This window comes from Halichoeres trimaculatus, unplaced genomic scaffold (assembly GCF_033239565.1).
Source record: "Halichoeres trimaculatus isolate MK-OKI-2021-1 unplaced genomic scaffold, fHalTri1.1 fHalTri1_scaffold_9, whole genome shotgun sequence".
Lineage (NCBI taxonomy): Eukaryota > Metazoa > Chordata > Actinopteri > Labriformes > Labridae > Halichoeres > Halichoeres trimaculatus.
In genome coordinates this window covers 17,345,649-17,368,737 of record NW_027437188.1, presented here as the reverse complement: position 1 = coordinate 17,368,737, position 23,089 = coordinate 17,345,649, and positions in this window count along the sequence as shown.

Below are 23,089 nucleotides of genomic sequence, written 5' to 3'. Positions count from 1 at the left end.
CTGTTCTGGGCCTTTGAACGTTATGCTAATAACATGTTTAAAGCTGTTTGCTATGCACAATAATGGTTTGTTTGACGTTGCTTGATGACAGAATATTTTGCTGTACGTGGGGAGGGGTGTATGTCGTTTTAGAATAATGTATTGGTTATGTCATACTAAAGTTGTTGATGTATCAACATAGGAAAAAAACCCCAAAACATTAAAAATTGTAAAGAACAGCATGTTCTGGACTTTGTGTTAAGCTGCAAATGTTTTAGAATTGGTTTTGTCTTTACAACAGCTCTTCCAGGAGCATTATCTTTGTGTGCAAGGTTGCTTGACATTCAGAAATACGACTTCTAAAGCTCTGTTGTGAAGAGCTGAATGAAAGCAGTCTTTCCCTCTCCTGTTTCTCTCTATGTCAGTGCAGATTCTCTTTTGGCACATTACCAACAGAGAATCTGCAATGTCAAACCTTTCATTCCTGAGGCTAAAGTGCGTCCCTGGTGGTATGATTAGCATGCAGATTGTTTTTTTTCTGCTTGCAAGACTTACATCAGTTGCCTCATTCCTGTAAGAAATCAGGCACTAAACATTTGTTTTTGTTAAGTTGCCGACTTAAGATGATGCTTTTTTACAGTTTTGTTTGACTAGTAACATTTGACAGAGTGTGAGACCTGACAGGATTTAATTTTGCATGAAAGCTTAAAGAGCCATGGAAACCTTTGCAGCATCAGTATAGCGCTGAGTGACGGAGATGGAGAATGGAAAAGGTGCAAGAGAGAAAAAAACACAGGAGAGAGAAACAGAGCCTGTGGGGCCGGTGAAGCTAATGTCACTGCGCCAAGCTTGATCAACATCAAACCAGTTCAGTTTCCCAGACCTGCTCGTACATTTATACACACACACACACACAAACACACAAACACACACACACACACACACACACACACACACACACACACACACACACACACACACACACACACACACACACACACACACACATACGCATTGAATACACGCAAACTCATAGTGGATGAACGTAATCACTACTAGTACTGGTTGTCATGATAACCTTTGGTAATATCCAGTAGTCAGAGGGAGCTTTCAAAAGTATCACATTATTCTCTGTTTATTCCCAGCAACAGAATTTGGGGCTAGAATAGAATAGAAAAGAATGGAACAGATTAGAGAATAGAACCTTATTGTCATTGTAACAAGTACAACGAAATTGAAGTCACAGCACCAATAAAGAAAACAAAAGTAAGAAAGTGTATAGAAAGTGCAAAAAGGTCCATAAGAAAATAGATGATGACAGCTTGTCCATCATTCTCCAGTTCAGCCAGCCTCCACCTCCACAGGGTCCAGGACTGACCTTCTTCAGCAGTCTGTTCAGTCTCTGTCTCCTGGATCCTGTCTGCTCACAGCAGGTGAAGCTCTTCCAACATGGTGTTGGTGTCTGATGTTAGCTCCGTTAGCTGTGTCTGTGAATAGCATGATGCTACTCTGCCTTCTGGCATTCCCTCTGTTGCTGGGTTAGCATGGCTAGCTTGTCCATCTTATTGGAGAAAGATCTTACGTTCCCAATAATGATGGATGGATGGACAGGTCCATGTTGTCACTTCTTAGCTCACACCTGAGAACCAGCACGACGTCCTCACCTCCTTCTCCTCACCTTGTGGGAAGACATCAGGCCTTACACCAGCTAGCATTGACATGCTACAGACTGCTAACAGCTGAGTTCACATGTAAACAATGCAGCCATGGTTACATGTAGGATCTCCAGACAAACACAGGAGAAAAAGTAGTAAAAATATCGCTGAAGCCATAAAAAGTTTGGTGTCCATTACCAACAAATGAGCCATACTAAGTAATGATCCACTCCAAATACAAAGATTACGAAAAAGAGATGAAAAAATTACAAGCAACGGACAAAGAAGAAAGAGCTGCTGCAAAAGGCAGCCATAGCCAACAGGGCAGCACCTCGCAATCAGAAGATGATAACAGCAAAGGTCTAAAATGCAACGGTTCAACCAACACTTTTAGCTACACAGTTTTTTTCGCCCAAATTTCTGTCTAAAAAAATACCCATACGAGAGCCAAATTTGCAAAAAGGAGAAAGGGAAAACACTATTAAAAACGCTATAGACAAATAGAAAAGGCTCTTTGGAGGGCTTATAACTCCTGCTGTGTGTCTAGACTGGGACCAAATGCTTGCGATATACCCGTGCACACAGTCTGAGATGCATGTAAATGAGCATGCATCACTGCTCATGCTTGAAAAATAACTACAGTACATGCAAAACACCCAGCCAAAACATGTGTGGACACAGAAGAAAAACGCAGACAAGATAGAGACACAGCATCATTAAAAATATCTCCTGCTCTATAAGGTCAGAAACAGCCAAGGGCCTGAATGCCAAACGTACGTCTCTCTATAACAGTTATCCTCAGAGAGAGAGAAAAGTGAGACATTTCTTCAACAGAGACTTGCTTGATATGTGTGCTTGAGTGTATTTGGTTGGGTATTTCCATGCAACATTTATTCTCACCAAGAAGACCCAGACTTCTCATTCCTGCTGATCTTACTGTAAGTGACAGGACCAGCCCATTTAGCAGAATCTTTTCTTCTCCCTAAACCCTGGATCTTGAGGATCAGCAGCCCTGATCTGACATAGATACACTTTTTTCTATTTTATTGTCCAAGATAAGACACAAAATCCTGGGGTTAAAAAAACCCCTTTACTTATGGACTTATCATGAGCCCAGAACCAGAATACACAATGCCAGAAGAAATCGAAAAAAAGACAGCAACACCAGCCTTGCTCAATCCCTCTGTAAATACACAGGTTGAAAGCTACAACAATCCTGAAAAAAACTTTGCTACCACGTCTGCTTGTGTTTTTTAAGCATGAGGGACATAAAACGCTGTAGTTAGCATGCCAGGCCTGTAGTTGGGGCTATAACTATCTTGTCCAGAGGCCGCTTTTGAGAGATCTCCACCGAAGTAGAGTTGAGCTGATCATCTGGTGTATTGGCGAATACTAAGAGCAAAAGTGGAGTAACAGATGCACATTTTGTTGAAAGACAGTCAGCACATTCAGCAGATTGAGCAGCACAAGCACAACATGGCAGTCCAAAATGATCGTAACAATGACACGGTTGTACTGTTGTATGCGCTTGCGTAAAGCAGAGCATGACATCGGCGTTTCAACTGAAAATGTTGTCTTACTGTTTACACAGCAACAGTGTCGGCAGCATTTCAGAAAAATTCCTCTCTGGGGGCTGTTTTTAATGGGCTCTATAGGATACACGACAATGGTTTTAGGGTGAAATGCAAAAGTTTTATTGCATTTCACCCTCGGTTTTACACGGAAATGGCATTTTAGCTGACCTAAAATGCAAAAAAAAGCCCCAAAAATATATCTTTAAATTAAAAAAAAAATCCCATGGTTATCTCAAAGTCAAGAGGTGCTCTTTGGTGACAAGACGTGATCAGTTTTCAGCTCATCATGAAACAGAATGAGGAGTTTCTTGTTTTGCTTTTAAAATTCTCTCTTGCGATGCTGTCCCAAGACAAACAAAACCCTGTCCAGCTCAAAACAATCAACCAAGGGACGCAACACAATCAAAGTTCAGCAGCTAGGTTTGCTCTGAGATAAAATATTCCCCTCATTCTCCCTTCGATCACCTCATCCATATCCATTGGCGGACGGTGCAATTACGCTGAAATAGAAACCATCCCTGAGGGACAGGGTGGTGGTTGAGCTCCTGCAGCATTTTCTAGTCTGGCCAGCCTCCAAAAACACTGCTGTGTGACTGGCCTGTGGATGTCTTAGGTTAGCTGATTTCCAGAAAAGTGTGACACACTGTGGGATTGGATCAGACTTCTAAAAGCGGTTATGATAAAAGGTGTTTAAAAGCTTCACAAAAAGTCAAGTGTTTGGAGGCAGATGTAGCCAAACCTCCAGTAACTGTTCTTCAGATAGAGCCTGCTGCACACTGTCATAAGTGAAAATTTATCCTAATAATCCACAAATGTATAGTTTCAGTATGACTTTACTACTGATCCAAGCTTTGTCAGAGCCTCAACTAGCTGGATTCATAAATATTTAAAACTTGTTTTACATTTCACAGTGAGAGAAGCAGATTGGGGGTCATCATCAAACATGTGTTACGGCTAACAAGCATGGCAATGAAGGTAGACAAAACTGTACGTAGAGCCAAGTGCAAAATTGCAAAAGAAGACTAGCTTAGGTTTTTTTTACCTATTTTATTTTCATCTTTATTGGTTGTACATGACAGAACATACCCCAGGAAGACCCGTTGATGTCTTTGATCAGCCTACACGTTTGTTTATCTTCTGAAGTAATCTTCTGATGAAAGGGAACCTGTAAGCTCTCACATCTATGGAATCGTTTAGTGTGTGTGATCAAAGGGCTGTCATGTTAAAATTTGGTCTGAACTGTTTTTATGTGTGTGGTCACCCACAATTTTGCAGTCATTTAAGATCAAACAGTTGCCTAATACGTGGAGATATGAAACTTTTTCTTCAACCTCATTCTCTTTTTTTGTGAATCCATTTATCTTTACTGCTCTATTGAATTTATTTTTCTCATTGCCTCAAATATTGCCTGTTTAGAGCTTTGAAAAGCATATCTGCAGAGAACTAAATCCTATCATAAAGCCTCTGCTTTATTGCAGTCATTTGTTAAAGCCTGACAGCCTCAAATACAAGAAAGAAAGAAAGATGCACTTTTTACAAATTGTATTAAACATTTTGGAAGGGATGATATAGATCTGTATTGTAGGATAGAACCTACAAAATGAACTGGTCTGCTTAGTGGCTGATATTAAGAAATCATATTAATCACTAATGGTGTATTTTAATTCCTTTGCAGTTCTGCTCAATGGTTTGTGTAAGAGCTACGGTGTTGCTTCACCAAAGAGCGTACAGTACACATCGGCCAAATAAGACTCTCCTCCAGAGTTGCTGGTCTGATCATTTTCATCCTGCAATTGAAAAGTGTCTTTCTCAAGAGAGAGCTCCTCTCTGAAAAAAAAAGAAAAAAGAAACAGCACAGGGACCCAATTTGAGGACGAATATGACGAACAATCCATCTGGCCTCAAAATAGCGTACAGAAGCGCCATGCTTGCTTCTATGAAAAATGGCCCTCTATCATGCTATTTCTTCTCCTGAAAACTGAAACAGGACACACATACTTTAACACAATAACAGACAGAAAATGTATGAAGCAAACTGTGATGTATGTCTTGCTCAAAGAAAAGTAAATCTTACAGGGACAGAACAAGAACGCAGGGGAAATATGAGGAAACGTCTGGTCCATTTAGTCATCATCCTTGTAGGTTTATTGCTCAGCAAGGAGACATTATTGGCCCATTGTACCAGTGTCACACTGAGCAGCCTTACTAGGAAACTAGAGTAATTGGCCTTATTTGTAAAGCTGTAAACTCAGCAGTCGGCATCTGCTGAGCAGAGAGACCATAACAGCAGTATTAAATGAAGTTAGGACATCACATTGCCTGTAAGAAGATAAGCTAGGGGAGGTAGGACATGCATACATGCAAACTCAACACAATACTCCATCTCACTGTATGTCATCAAATAACAAAACCAACTTCCAACAGGATTTTGTTTGACCTTGGTAAAATGTAAATATCATTTTGTTTTATGGATAAAAAGTTCATCATGCCAGAATGAGTCTTATTAAAAATACTTTTCCACATTTCCGTCCTTCAATTTCTGTTTATCGATGTTGGCCTGTATTTCAACATGATTCTTTAATAATGTAAAATTATAAGAAAGAATACTGCAACACAAAAATGCACAGAAAGGATGTAATGACCTACACTCTGGAAAGCAGTAGGTCAATGTAGACTCAAGGTTACAGGTCACTGGTTCTATTTCATGTCAGCAAAAGCTACATGCAATGCAAGAGAAATAAATGAGGCTCAGAACTTCCATCATAAATGCACCAACTGCATTGTGAAATTTGGCTGAGCAACACAGCTTAAAGACAAATGTGAGTCTTTAAATCTGAATGGAAAATGCACATTTGCACTGGTTCTATCAGTACCTCACATGGATTAGCATCAAAGCTGTGTACAAATACACACCACCTGGTAATCTGGCTCTTAGAATATGGTCTATGTTATTGGTCAAAACCCCCAAAGGGATACCAGAGGGCCTAATTAAGTTAAAAACCTGGTTACCCTGTGTGTGTCTGATTGAATAAAAATAATAATGAAAATAATAGCAATACATTTTATTTATAAAAGCACTTTCTGGACACTTAAAGTTGCTTTGCAATGGATAAAAACAGCATATAAAACAACACACAATAGTAAAACATGAATGAAAAGAAGCAGTGTGGAAAATAAAGTGCATTCAAAAGACAATGAAACATTTAAAGCTTTTTTAAAAAGGTGGGTTGTGGTAAGTGTTTTGAAGGTGGGGAGGTCGGGACAGATATGGATGTGAAGTGGTAAAACATTCCAGAGAGTGGGGGCGGCGACAGAAAAAGCTTGGTCCCCCCAGGTTCGGTGCTTGGAGGAGCAAGAAGCCCTCGTGTGTTTAGCTTTCATGCTAGGGAAAATGTTGCAGCACAAAGTCAAGTTATACACATTTGGGCAACAAGTTATGTAAGTACAAAAAAGTGATCATGGCAGAACTGCTTTACAACACTGTTTCATACTTGCAATAGGAAGTGTTGCATTTCTTTCATGCTGTCGTATCCCATGTCTGCACCATGTTTTTACTTTGTGTCTGTAACCTCTCCTGCTTTTTCTTAGCAGTTTTCTTCCCTGGTTTCCCGTTATTAACAAACCTTCATCAAACTAACCCAAGTAACTAACCTGTAGGTTGCTTTGATTAAAGCTAGTTTTATAGGGACTGTGATTAGATCTTTATTCACCATTTATTCTCATTAACAACACTCTGCTGGCAACAAAAACAGACAGTAGCAATGAAATGCAGTGATGTAATGACCAATCAGAATTAAGCAGTTAACACAGCCATGTAATTAACCCACTGTATATGAAGCAGTAACTCTTATGATACATTAAAATCAACAAAGTACTGTGCTCAGCTGTAAAGCCAAACGACTCCAACACCTTGCTCTTGTTTCCCATCTCTCCATACATTTCCAGGCTGTCTGTTTCTTATCATCCCGACACCTTCCCTTAGGAGATGTGGGCTCACTGCAGCACTGAGCAAGAGGAAGGGAGGAAGGGTGAGGAAACAGAAAGAAAGTACATGGAAATGCAGATTAATGTAAAGTCAAATCCCTGGAGGTTGAAACAATCACATTAGCTTGAGCAAATAAGAGCCCAAGTGGAAAATTCACATCACACTGGGGTTGCCCTGGATTTAATGTACATTATTTTTCACAGAGTAACTGCAGCCAGCTGGCCAGAGTGCATTTTTCCCACCAGTACAAAAAAATCCTTTGGTATTTTAAAACACTGGGAACGTTCTGGAAAGGGACATATTTTATACATAAATATATATATATATATATATATATATATATATATATATATATATATATATATATACTTTACAATCCTTGAATCAGTATTACTGGGACAGGAAAAGATGACTCCCATTTTCACTCTGCAGATCACCTCTCAGCTGTCTCAATTGACGTCATTAACTCTCCACAAGTCCGTTGGGGTGTTTCTTCACTAAGTTTGTAAATTTCTCTGATTGCTGTCCTGAGTTGGAAAAGCTGTAAGTTGAGCCCTTCCTCAATAGTCAGGCTTTGATTTGACTTTCTTGAAAAAGGACTTCAATAACTGCAAAGAAACTTACAACACTGAATCAAAGTATTGAAGTATTGCTAATCTTGATACATTTGATAAGTTTTCCAAGAGCACCCTGCATGATGCCTGTTGGTTGAGGTTTGTGTTGGAAAATGATCGCCCAAATGACTGACAGAGGATTTCAAAATGCTGCACAGTGGTGCAGTGGTTAGGGCAGTTGCCTTGCAGGAAGGTTCAGGCAAGATGGGCCTTTCTGTGTAGAGTTTGCGTGCTTTCCCTGTGCGGGCTCTCTCCAGGTACCCCCACAGGTCCAAAACCATGCTCTTTAGGCTGATTTTTAACTCTGAATTGCTTGTAGGTGTCTGAGGTTGTCTGTCTCTGGGTGTCAGCCCTGTGATTGACTGGTGATCAGTCCAGGGTCTACCCCACCTCTCATCTGGACACCTGAGATAGGCTCCAGCCACCCAGGACCCTGAACTGGATAAGTGATAGAAGATGGATAGATTTAAAATGTGACCAAAGCTGATCAAAGCTGTTCGACTCTCTGTGATGGTTAATTGGATACATTTTTCTTAATCCCCTTAGTGTGGGTCAGAAAGTGTTTATGTGCAGATGTATGCATGCATATATGTATTATGTCTGTACACAAAGTCGACAGTATAGCTTGTATGCAATGAGTGCCAGGAGGGGAATAAACAATGCTAATCGCCTTATAACAGGTAGGATTTAAAAGTCATTACAAGTCATCGACTTCCCTCTTAAAAGCTCATTCAAAAGCTGTGTGTGTGTGTGTGTGTGTGTGTGTGTGTGTGTGTGTGTGTGTGTGTGTGTGTGTGTGTGTGTGTGTGTGTGTGTGTGTGTGTGTGTGTGTGTGTGTGTGTGTGTGTGTGTGTGTGTGTGTGTGTGTGTGTGTGTGTGTATGATGGAAACATGTGCCCATAAATCCTCCTGTCTTGAATCAATAAATTTTTACGATTAACAGTGTGGGGACTGAGATTTACAAAACACACCCTCACCGTGTTTACACACCCCCATCAATATTCATGGATGATTTATGCATGCACACACCTCTGTGACTGCACCGACTGCATTTATCACAGTGCTTACATATTTGGGTCTGGTCATGGTTTGGGGGCTTAACCTCTTCTGAAAAAATAAAGAAAAGACTTTCTGCTTCCCGATAGCACAATGTCACAGTGTTGGATCACAGCATGCTGGTCCTGGGCCAACAAGCAACTAATGAAATCATGTAAGAAATGGCTTTGTAAGGAATTGGTTACTTTCCTGAAATTTAGTTCTGTATACAAAGCTGTCATGAAGTCATTTTGAGTAAGGCAAGGCAAGGCAAGTTTATTTATATAACACATTTCAGCATGGCAATTCAAAGTGCTTTACAGACAAAACAAATTAACAAATTAACAAAACAATTACAATTCAATTAGAAAGCGGATTCAAATGAATACTAAACAATTAAACAATAAGATTTTTTTAAAAAGTTAAAAAAGATTTTAAAACAGAATTTAAGATAAGAGTGACATTGCAGATTAAAAGAGAAGATGTTAAAATAAATTGTTAAAATGATCTAATAAAAGGCAGCTGTAAAATGGTGAGTCTTCAACCTCAGAGTTTCAGCAGACCTGATATTTTCTGGCAGCTTGTTCCAGATATTTGGAGTATAGAAGCTGAATGCTGCCTCTCCATGTTTGGTTCTGACTCTGGGGACTAAAAGAAGACCTGATCTAGATTACCTAAGTGGTCTTGGTGGTTTATATGTTATCAAAAGATCATTGATGTGTTTTGGTCCTAGTCCATTCAGAGCTTTGTAAACAAGTAATAACACTATTAAAGACCAATTGGTAAAGATCAATACAAACACAGCTATTATTAGACCTCCACCTAAAGGTGTAGTCCGAGATCTGGGAGAAAACAAGTGGAGAGGTTGTTGATTAACAAATTTAGACCCGCCCCTCCCTTTATACCCCATCCCTTACCCCAAGCCCAAAAGATGATGGACGTGCATCGTCATGGAAATGACCATAGAAGTTGCGTAGATGACCAACATGGCGGAGGCCGGACCAGCAAATGCTCAAGGGTCAGTTCGCTATAATACGTGAAGCCGTATTTATTGCTTTAAAAGTAGGAGTAGTGAGATGAGTTTTATTAGTATTGTAGCAAAAATATATTATAATATTCAGATACATAAATATTTTGTGATCAAAGACGTGCGATGCTCCACAACAGAAAGGTCCAGGTTGTTGGGCTTCCCTTTGAAAGAGACTTGACCCGCAGATGTACGACGGAGTGGCAGGACACTGTCCTCAGGGGATTTAGCTGCAACACTCGCCGGCTCCAGCTGTTTTAAAGGTATTTCTATCTTAAGCTCTCTACTATTGTTTGGGTTTTGTGGTTCTTTGATTGTTGAATGGTGGTCGATGTTCACTCTGATCTTGGTGGGCTAAAGGCGCTCGGTTGTGTGCATTGGAGGGAGAGAAAAGAGAGGGAGGGACGTGGCTTACGTTCTGGTACAGTGCCTCATATATGTGAATTAGAACTTTACACAATGGTTATGAATTCAATAATGAACAAGAATTTGTGCTCCCCTGCACCTGTCATAATGCCCCCCTGATTAATTTTGTCTGACGCCGACTCTGGGTTAGCACACTGCTAAGCTGCAAAGCTAAGGTAACCCTGACTCGTCAGACAACAGTAGCCACAACTTGACTGCCATAATTGATAACATCACAACAACAGTGCACTTTGACAGATTAGACAATAAGATGAATGCCCGACAGCTGCAGGAACGACAGATTGGCAGGCGGATCGGTGCGGCGTCTGCAGTAATGTGGACTCTGCACAGGTCTGTCGTGGTGAAGAGAGAGCTGAGCCGGAAGGCGAAGCTCTCTGTTTACCGGTCGATCTTCGTTCCCACCCTCACCTATGGTCATGAGCTTTGGGTAGTGACCGAAAGAACAAGATCGCGGGTACAAGCGGCCAAAATGAGCTTCCTCCGTAGGGTGGCCGGGCTCTCCCTTAGAGATAGGGTGAGAAGCTCGGCTATCCGGGAGGAGCTCGGAGTAGAGCCGCTACTCCTCCCCGTTGAGAGGAGCCAGATGAGGTGGCTCGGGCATCTGATGAGGATGCCCCCCGGACGCCTCCCTGGTGAGGTGTTCAGGGCACGTCCCACCGAGAGGAGACCCTGGGGCAGACCCAGGACACGCTGGAGAGACTACATCTCTCGGCTGGCCTGGGAACGTCTTGGGATCCCCCCGGAAGAGCTGGACGAAGTAGCTAGGGAGAAGGAAGTCTGGGCTTCCGTGCTTAGGCTGCTGCCCCCGCGACACGACCCCGGATAAGCGGAAGAAGATGGATGGATGGATGGCCCGACAGCTGTTACTGTTATGTGAAGCACCATAAAGCTAATCTTGCTTACCTGTCCAGCAGAAAGACGGCGACATCCGCATCTGTTTTCAGGGCCCTGTTCTACGAAGCAAGTTCAGCCTAGTGAGATAGCCTTGGAGCTACCTCGCTGAACTGAGCGCGGTAGCCAGCGGTCTTGCTACACGGTTTGATGACGCTGGTTATCAACCTCATAAGTGGATCCACCTTAGCAATGAGCGCGTGCACACATATAAGGCGGAGCCCGCTGCATCTGACCAATCACGAACATGGAGCAGTCTGAAGCGTCAGAGCAGGCCGGGGAGAAAAGGACCGCATACTTTACACAGGAGGAGCAGGAGGTGATCATGAGGATGTATGACGAGCTGAAACATGTAATTAACGTTAAAAGCAGCACCGTCGCCGCTGCTAAAGCACAGGAGTGCTGGCAGAAAATTACTGACAGTATAAATGCGTAAGTGTAGTGCAAAAAAAAATCTTTTGTGCCATTATCATCCTGAAATAGCACTGTTCACCATGCACTTTTACTGTAACATGCACCATACCTAATTTATTTCTCAGATGAATTTATTCATTTGTTCATTCCTATCGTGTTTACATTTTTTGTGTGATATGTAGCCCACATGAGCCCTACATGAATTCCTTTCACAATTTTAAGACGGGCAATATTGTCATGGAACAGAAGTGTTGGCATCGAAGATCTTATTACGGCAATGAGAGTTCTTCATTCCCTTTAACTACCTGTAGAAAGTGTCATCTACTACCAACCCCTCCCTGGAAAACCAGTAACTTTCATAAAGGTGGTCATCCGAAAAAGAGAGTGGGTTGGGCTCCAATGTCCACGGGATCCTCTAAGAACGGACAAGCCATTTTTTTGTGAGGGCTCATTGGTCAGTGGGCGGGGTTTTTATAGTATGCGAGTTCAATCTGGAACCTAACCTGCCCCGGAGCAGGTTAGCCGTTCAGCGTATGTTGCCATGGAGACTCGCGTCTCCCGTGTCGTAGAACAGGGAATCCGGAACCTATCCTAAAAGCTATCTCGCTAGGCAGTAATCCTGCTTCGTAGAACAGGGCCCAGGTCTGTTAAATTGCGGAGTTCCCTCCACCGTCATGTTGACCCAGGTCTTCCCTCAATTATAGACCTTCTTTTTCATTATATGCTCTTCTGTCCTTTTTCTTTTGGGCTGTTTTTTTGGCTATTGCTATGCGCCTGCTATGCAACATACTACACCCCCACCCCCCACCCCCCCCTCTGTCTGATCTACCCATGAGTATGATCCCCCCCCGGGTGTGTGGGGGTGTACCCTGTTTTGGTAGCTCGGGGCCCAGCCACAGTATTTACCTGCTAAAATTCAGAGCCAAGGCTGTGTATTGAAAAAAGACTTTTTTTCAACATGCTGTCAGTGATGATAACTTGTGGATGGAGAGGAGAAATACAGCGATTTTGACAAATAGTGCAGATTAGATTAGACAATCGCTGGCTACACCTTTAATCCATAGGTATCATTGCAATTTGTGAATTTATTGGTGTTGTGAAAAGTTTCACCTCCTGTTTTTAGCATCATAAAGTTAAATCTAATACAGCTGACAAAGGGACGATAAATAGGACAGATTGGTTCATTACACTTTCTCTGCCTCAGCAGTGATATCTTTTTTTTTAAGAGATTGTGAAAATCATATAATATAATATAATATAATATAATATAATATAATATAATATAATATAATATAATATAATATTATATTATATTATAAGATATTATAAGATATTCAAAGAGATGAATCTGTTTGAATATATCTTTTTTTCAAGTGATTGTGAAAATCATATAATATAATATAATAATATAAGATATTCAACAAGATGAATCTGTTTGAATATAAATACAGTGCCTGGTATACTAAAAAGGGAATCCTGACATGAGTCCGTCCAAATCCATATGACAACATGTTCAAAATAGTTGCATACCTTGGAATTAAATATAGGACATAAAATCTATGTTAGGGAGTAGTGAGATGCTCTTTGCCTGGCCGATAGTGTAAAATTTTCAGGCAACAGAAGCAGAGCAGACATTCAAATGTGCAGGAACTGCCATCTGTGCATGTTTTCAAGCTATGTGCGTCAGTGTTCTGTACGTACACATTAGAGTGAATTAAAAAAATGAACAGTTTGGCTTGTGCACAATGAGCTGAACTTGGATTAGAAAGCAGAGAGCATGTGTGTTTGCCCTGCTGATGATTAGAGTATCACTGTATGCACCCTCCGTCTGTCTACTCATTGGAAAGCTCCCTCATGCAGGCAACGCTCGTCCCATGCCAGGATTGATGTCATAAGTGGCCCCATTTCTCAGCCTCCTATTGGCCCATACAGCGTGACACGGCTCTCCTGTCTGACGTACAGTTAACAAATCCACGTCACTGTAGTAAGTGGTCTGATCCCTCTCCCCCTCTCTTACACACATACACCTCTCAGCATTTCCTTTTTAGTCATTTGATTCTGCCTTGCTCTGTGTTACCCCCACTGCAGTAAGAGGAAACACCCAGTGAGGCGATAGCTGATTGGCTTGTACAAAACCAGCCAGTGATGCGTGTAGATGTCAGAAACAGGAAAAGACCTCAATACAGCTTGACCTCGAGCATGTGTTCATGTGGATTTTGGGTGCTTGTCCTCTTCAGTGATACACTTTTAGTCATGACTATTGCATTTCTGCAGCACCTCATAAATATCTGGATTTATATTTAGTCAACTGCAATGGTTATGTGGATATTTATAATCAGTCTTACGAGCCACAAAAATGGTACATGAAGAGTGCTGGGTGAGCTGCATAGGTGAAAAATACAAATCAACCTTTTTCTCTTGAAGTAATTGTCTATGTGTCATTTGATAACAGGAGCATAGATGAGATATAGTCCTATGATGAGATTAAATCTGAAATTATCAAATTGATTTTTGACGTAATGGGGATTTCAAATCTCCAAACTGTGTGGGGTTGGAAAAATGCAGAGATTTGTTAGATGATTGAGTCTATAATCCTCCAACTAGCCCAGATATGTAACAGGATGAACTACATGAATATCCAAGTGGTTTGATCAAATTTAAAAGGTCCAACTTTATCTTCATGACCCCTGTTATATTTCAACAAATTATGCATGTTTAGTAGAATGATTACTTTCCCAGTAAATCACTGAGTTTAAGCATTACCAGGAAGTCCCAGAAAAGGATTACAAATTGGGTTCCAACAATGCTGACCCTCCACATCTGTCAAAACATCTCTATAACTACATAGAAATACTCAGAGCTTTTGATAACTTTATCATACATGCCCCAAGTATTACAAAGACTTGGTGCAAACATGTTGGAAATACCATGCACTACACTCACAGGCCACTTTATTAGGCACACCTGTCCACCTGCTTGTTAATGCAAATTTCTAATCAGCCAATCACATGGCAGCAACTCAATGCATTTAGGCATGTAGACATGGTCAAGACGATCTGCAGTTCAAACCAAGCATCAGAATGGGGGAGAAAGGTGATTTATATGACTTTGAACATGGCATGGTTGTTGGTGCTAGACGGGCTGGTCTGAGTATTTCAAAAACTGCTGATCTACTGGGATTTTCACGCACAACCATCGCTACAGAGAATGGTCCCAAAAAAAGAGAAAATATCCAGTGAGAGCCCTGTGATTGACTGGCGACCAGTCCAGGGTGTACCCAGCCTCTCACCCAATGACAGCTGGGATAGGCTCCAGCCGCCTGCGACCCTGAACAGGATAAGCGGTTAAGAAAATGAATGAGTGAACGAATATCCAGTGAGCAGCAGTTCTGTGGGTGAAAATGCCTTGTTGATGCCAGAGGTCAGAGGAGAATGGACAGACTGGTTGGAGCTGATAGAAAGACAACAGTAACTCAAATAACCACTGGTTACAACCGAGGTCTGCAGAAGAGCATCTCTGAACGCACAACACGTCCAACCTTGAGGCAGATGGGCTACAGCAGCAGAAGACCACACCGGGTGACCCTCCTGTCAGCTAAGAACAGGAAACTGAGGCTACAATTCACACAGGCTCACCAAAACTGGACAAAAGAAGATTGGAAAAATGTTGCCTGGTCTGATGAGTCTGGATTTCTTCTCCACATTTGGATGGTAGGGTCAGAATAACATGAACAACATGAAAACATGGATCCATCCTGCCTTGTATCAACGGTTCAGGCTGGTGGTGGTGGTGTAATGGTGTGGGGAATATTTTCTTGGCTCACTTTGGGCCCCTCAGTTCCAATTGGGCATTGTTTAAACATCACAGCCTACCTGATTATTGTTGCTGACCATGTCCATCCCTTTATGACCACAGTGTACCCATCTTATGGGAATATCTTCATTTGTAATTATAACAATAAAATATTCAACAGACATTTGCCATTATACTAGTTGGTTGGGGTATGGCTGGCTTTTTGGTAAAAGTACCAGGGGCCAATAATTTGGCGTGAATGGCTTTGTAAAAGTTGTCTGAATTACTGCTACAAGAGTACAAGTATGTTGCTATCAAGGGTAGCTGCCTGATGGATTTTCTTCATTGGTTGTTCTGTAAATGGATGCCTCTTTGACAGTATTCATTAATTTCTGAACATACAACTTGAAACAACGATGGCAGGCTGCCAACTGGAATTTCTTACTCCAGTAACTATCAGTCAACCTAGGCAGCTTTGACCTTTTGGCAAACAGCTGCATTCCCCTATATGTTAACTCAGTTTTGCTCCTTATTTAATAAATTTGGTTCAGGCTCCTAGATGCCTTTCTTTGGAGATGTTCAAAGAACAGCTGGGAGGAGGTTATGTTGGAGGGATTTTATCTCCCTCCTGGTGCAGAAATGCCTTGAGATACCTAAGGAGGAGCTAAAAAGCATTGCTGGAAAGTGTAATGTTTAAGTTTATTTAACTGGACTGCTGCCCCATACCTCAACTTTGAATAAGCAGAAGATGATGGATGGATGGATGGATGGATGGATGGATGGATGGATGGATGGATGGATGGATGGATGCAAGCATTATCTTCAAAACCTTAAAACCCTTAAAAAAAAAGTAAACAATAATTGTTTAATTTGATTTAACATTGATAAGAAAACACTAAGATATACATCATTCAATCCCTGCTCACTTTCAGGTGCCTCTTGTAGGAATATTTGGTTCATGAATGTGACCCGTTTGCACTTTAAATTACATCTTAGACGTAAGAACTAATAAGTTGACTGTTTTAGGCCAGCACCTTTTTATTACATGGTGATTATTCAGGAATCAGTCATCAGTAAAAAACAATCACCATGTGGGACATGCAACCATAACGTTAATGAAAACTCTGCACTTAGTGCATGTGGATTGAAAATACATATTAAAAGGGACAGTTTAGTATGTCTGGCCTGAAAAGCAGCTGCACACTCCAAAGGATATGTACCTCTAAGTAGGCAGTACAGAATGGAAATGGAAATCTTCTATCAACTCTTGTGCCATTAGTGTACTTGAGTCAGCCTCCATGCAGTGAAAACAGGTTTTAAAAAAGATTTTATCGACAACATTGATACACTATTGAAAGTATTTGTATTCACAAAGAAAACGAACAATACAGAGCACATTTTGCCTTTGAATATAGTTGGTAGATCTTTTGTCTTGTAGATTTAAAGAGCTGCTGTTAGCTTTACCTCATGCCTCAGGAGCTGCCAATCATCCATCTGACAAGCTGACAGCAGCCTGCAGGCAAAACCATATTGATCATGTTGCTCAGACTGTGTGTGACAGAGCAAGCTAAGTCTTTAAGAAACACAGGGACTGTGAAGTCATGCTTGAATGCCACTGGAAATCTTCAAGGGATTGTCCACATTCTAGCTGTAAATACATTTTTTACTCAGTGATGTTAAAAATGGATCATTCTAAAGAGTTCTGATATTGAAGCTGCATATACTGGAGCCTTTGATTTCAAATAATTCTTCTAATCTGTATCATGTGTTAAGTGGTCTAACTCAGTGTCCTATCTTTACACAGTGGAGAGGCAGGAGACCGCATTAATTTGCACTGGATTCACTCATGGTTAACCACTCATATTGAGCGAGTAAGCGGTGGAGGAATTGCTGGTGAGTTTGCGTGTGTGAGGGTTGGGAGTTACACGAGAGGTGCATCACATGTGGGACTATTTTATCAGTCATGCATATTTGAGCAAATTTTAGCATGGCACAAGATAAGGACATGCATGAGGAAGCATTGGCCTTTAAACTGCAGGCTTCATGCTAATTTCTTATGTCAATTCCCTGTAAAAAAAATCCATCTCAGACTAAAGGTACCTCTGGAAGAACCAGTGGCTGTTTCTCTGATTGCTGATTGTTTTTGCCGCTAAACATGGTGGTATAAATATATATATATAAATATATATATATATATATATATATATATATATATATATATATATATATATATATATATATATATATATATATATATATATTAAGTCTAACAAGACAAAATAAAAAGAATCCTAGTGAAAGTGCGACATTACAAGTAGCATGCTAAAACATTTGCTTTGGTGGGAAAGCCCATGTTCATGTAGAAAACTGAGCAAAGTATGTGAGCAAGCTTAAAAAAAAAGGGAAAAAAAGTGCAGATTGCTCTAAAAGAAGAATGAAAAGCGAGAAGAACCCACTACAGCAAATCTGTGATTCAGATGTTAACATCAAAAGTCTATTTGTTCTCTGGTACTTTAATGTATTCAGGCTATTTTCTTTGAGCTGACATTGAGTTTCCTCCTCAGCCTCAGCAGCAGAAATGAGCTGCCCCTAGGTGGCTCACTGTTGGAGAGAGAAAGGCAGATGCTTCCCCCTGATGGAGGACTGAGAGAAAAAGAGAAAAAGCATAAATACAGAAAGAAATGTTTTTCACTTTCTGTCCAAACACCCAGTGCTTATTCAGTCAAGATTGAAACAGACCAATTATATATAAATATATATATATATATATATATATATATATATATATATATATATATATATATATATATATATATATATATATATATATATATATATATATATATATATATATATATATATTTTTATATATATATATATATATATATATTTTTATATATATATATATATATATATATATATATATATATATATATATATATATATATATATATATAAATATACATATATATATATATATATATATATATATATATATATATATATATGTATATTTTAAAGTCTAACAAGACAAAAAAAAAAGAATCCTAGTGAAAGTGCGACATTACAAGTAGCATGCTAAAACATTTGCTTTGGTGGGAAAGCCCATGTATATATATATATATATATATATATATATATATATATATATATATATATATATATATATATATATATATATATATATATATAATCATTAAACAAATAAAGAATTAAGACTGTTCTTGCGTATATAAGGACAGTCTCATTTCAAATGGGTCTTTTCAATCTTATTCTTCTATTTCTGTGTCACCCACTCTTGATAGTACTGAGTGTTCTCTGACATTGTTTCAGGTCAGGGCAGATCTGACCTCATTAAATGTCACTGCATTAAGCTTGCCATTTATATCCCCTTTTTCTAAAGACATACAGTACATGATATTAGAGAAAATAATAATGGTGTTATTTGTATTTCATTCGGGCCTTACAGATGAATTAATAATTGTCTGTTTATCTGTAATATGTAACAACTACTTCCAACAAAGAAATGCCAAATTATTGAAGCTTTGTCAAAATACGGTTTGGTTTATTACAGTGTTAAAAAGTGATTCCCAGTGTTTCTTTGTGAATTGTGCAATAAACGTATTGCACTTTGTACCATAACATGCTGCTCTCACTGTTGAAATCAGTTTCAGATTTAGCTCAATTCATGAAAGTCTTCATGTATGTGACATTAGCTTGCTATGACCTTACTTAGCCTCTAGATGTACCCACAAGTTTCAAACAGACAAGTTTAAAACACACACACAAGGCTCTAGAGCAAGTTGTCCTCGCTTAGTCAACAGCATACAGCTTGCGACTATGAGCTGGAACTAAACCAAACTAAACTATGGGCTAATTTTTTTCCTATTCAATGTCAAACTTGCACTGCAAGTCCCATGATGTGTTTGAAATGAAGAGCTAGAATCAGTTAATACATTTACAGCATTCCTCAATAAGATCAAAATGATCTTTATTAGGCCCATTGCTTCAACAAAAAAGTCTCTGTCTCCTCATGTGCTTTACTGAAGTCACTCTGAAAAAATCATAATGTTAATAAACTTTGTGGTTTCAAAAAAGAACTCTCATATCAAATCCCTCCTTTTAATTTCATCTGCACAAATTTTTTATTGCTTGTTTTTGCCTCAACAGTTTTTATGTAATTTTCTTTATTTCATATCATTTGACTGTTTTTACCTCTTTATCTTCCTTCACTGTCTCAGAACGTGTGTTGATTGGGTTTGCTTTGTATTGTTGTTTGGACTTCTCGGCTGTTGGACATTAGTATTGTTGTTATGATATTGAGCAGAACTTTGTATCCTTATATCACTTGCTCTTTTTGTTTTTTTATTATGTTTTTGTGTTTTTCTTACTTTTTTTTATGCATGTTTTGATGATAATCAAAACACTTTGTAAGTTTGTGTTTTTTAAAGGTTTCATATAATAAATAATACACATTTGTTTAAAAGTGATCCAGTTACAGAGAAAAGCTAAATGTGTTATTCAGAGCACTTATTAGTTGTGCAACAAACTAATTTTGATGTATTTGACTATTAATGAGCTTCAGAAGCTCATAAATAGTTATAGGGGTGTTCCTCTAATGTTTTATTTCTAAAACTTTATGCCACTAGTCTGATAAGTCATATTACAGCACTATGCAGAAGCAGCCTGTTTTATACTGCATGCCAAAAGATTGACAAGATTTTCCCCTAAAAAGCAACCAGATATTTTTTTTTGTAAAATGAGTGAATGAATAAAAGACTAAATAGATAAACAAATAGATAAATAAAAGCTGCAAGTAGCGATAAGCTGGCCCTCGCCTGGCGTGTACCCATCGGGGCATGTCCTGACTGCCACATGTGCAGCAAAATGAGCCAAAGCCTTGTGTATGGATGAGGTGTGGTACTGGCAGGCAGCATGCGTTCATGGGTAATTTTGATTGTACTGAATGTGACTTTTGTCCAGTAGGTGGTGCTGTTGTATTACTGGTATGTGGAGATGAGTCCAGAGTAGGAGTGAGATCATGTGTAAAAGTGGGAACAAATTTGACTATGTACATGAAAGGTATTACCATGCATATCCAGAGGGTGGCGCTATTGCAGTGGCACAAATTTGAGGTTATAGAAGTGTTGTGAGAAGGACCTTGATGGTGTGTGTGAAATTTGAAGGAGATTAACTAGTCGGCAGCAATAGTGAAATCCTTCTGAGGACTTCGGCTGTCATCAACAAACCTATCCAGGAAGCTTCTACATAATTTCTTGAATGCCTGGATGTTGAGGGTTACTCCCAGTCTGATGTTGCTAAGTTTAAAAAGTTGGCAGCAATGGCAAACTCCATCTGAGAATTTTGGCTTTCAACAACGGACCCATCCAGGAAGCTTCTGCTCAATTTCTTGAGCACCTGGATGTTGAGGGTTACTCCCAGTCTGTCTATGCTATGTTTTAGAAGTCTGCAGCCAGAGCGCCTGGGGCCCTGTGAAAACCCACGCAAACATGGGGTTCTGTAAAAAGACCGTAGAGACTTTCACAGGAAGGTCTTCAGTCAGGGGTACTCCTTCTGCAGTAATTCAGTCCTGGACATTGAAGAAACTGGTGCAGCAGAGGACTTTTCTCTTGACTTGGCGGTAGAAAGAAGTGATGATGTTTCTTTTCTTCTTGGTCTTCCTTGTCACCCAGCTAAGTGTCTTTTGAAAGATCCAAACAAAGGAAGAAGTTAGCCTCAGCGCTTAATGATCATTTTCCGCAAGGAATCAGGTTTGACTTAGAGCACCAGGTCAGCTGAACCTCAGGTCTGCACAGAATGATAATAAGAAAGAAATGGACGGAATACAACAGAATCCTCTCCCTTCAGGCCAGGACCCTAAATATACGTTCCTGTGTGCACGAGAAACTAACTCATGCTCACGAGGAAACTTTCTCGTGTGTACAAGAAACCTATATTTTTTGTTTTCTCTGCCTTTGTCCCCTCAGGCACCCGTACCATCCTCACAAATGCATGTACAATTGCAATCCCTGTGACCCATGTGCACAAGCACACGGGGTCTTAAAAAGGAAACAATCAAGCACTTGCAGCACACTCCTCAATGGATTGCTTAGATTGCTGTAATAATTACACAGTAATCTTCCTCCTCCTGTTACTGGTCACAGTCTGTGCAGGTGGCAAACGGTGTGTGTCTAATTGCTTGTTTAGCTGCAGATGTGATCATTTTTTCAGAGTTCCCACCTGCTCTCACTGGTGCCCAGGGACACTAATGAAGTTACACCTCCTCTCATTCAGCCTCTTAAAAGCTCCAGCGGCCTCTCTGATAGCAGGCCAAAGTGCTCCCTACCGCTTCGACTCTGCCCTCCCTCATATGGGTAAACAGCCCGTTGTGTCACAGGAAACGGCAGATCCACTGCTGATGTGACTCAGTGTATGTCCATCTTTCTGTCTTTCATTATCATCATTACATTGTTCGATTTATCTGCCTCTCCTTCTCTTTGTTGTCCCTGGCTTTGTACTCTGACACAGTTGTATTTGTGCCATTTTGTTGGCTCTCAATGGATCAGTTGTGAGGAAACAAACTACTGGAAACAACAAACAACTGGAGCAAGTGCTGATTGATTCTCTCACTTTTCATCTGCACTTAATGGTCTTGTCAGCGTGAGACTTTTGCTTTTTGGGGTTTGTTATACACCTTGCTGTTTTCAGCAACAATGTAGGTGCGGAAAAATAGATTTATGTTTTATTTCAGGTCAGCCCCAGTCTGCTGTGTCTTCTAGTGGTTTTTGTATTTAGTATTTTCAAGTTTGTATGGAAAAGGTGACATTGTAGGTGAAATTTGACCCAACAAATTTACTGATGACTTTAGATTTAATCAGTATTTTAATTAAGAACTGAGAGGCTACTTTCAGTTGATTCTATATGAAAGCTTGGCGACATATTACAGTCATAGGGTAAAATGAATGCTCTGCTGGCACCTCCACATGAATATATTTAAAGGGATATACGACTCATACAGGACAGAACACTTGTTATATTATAAGCATTCAGTTTGCAGTTCTGGCAAATCAATCCACTAATGAAATATGTCAAAAAATGCCTCTTAAATTTTTATTGTGTATATGAAATACAATTCTACATATCTCTACTGTTGCGCTATCTTCAGACTTCCACCTTTTTTGGTTTAATGTTGCTCCTCAAATTGTCTGTATGTAATGACGTAGAGGCAGGAGAAGGTAATTTTCCACTGACTGCAGCAAGTGGAAAACTAGTTAATGGATGTCTGTTCAGCAAGTCCATTAGTTTTTACAATCTGTAGCAGCTCATAGTATACCTGCTATCTGCCATCCTATGGAGGCCTAATCCTGTGTTCATAGATGCTGCAGGAGAGAGGATGTTCAGGCCATTGCCCTTAGCAGATAGAGCTCTTAGTGAACTATAGCTGCCTTCCAGGTCATTACCTCCACCCTAGCAGCATTAAATAAGTAGGGTTTGAGTTAGCATCAGTTAGAAAATAGGACAGTTTACTCATGTGACTCAACTGTTCCAAGAACTAAAGAAACGCTTTCTTGTCACAGCGTGTTCGTTTTATGTGTGATGTAACAGTCTCAAGTATGTTATATACACTGGACAAAGAGCTGCATCAACTCATCTCAGGTTACAATTGAGTCTAGATTACCAGCCTCATGACGTAGAGA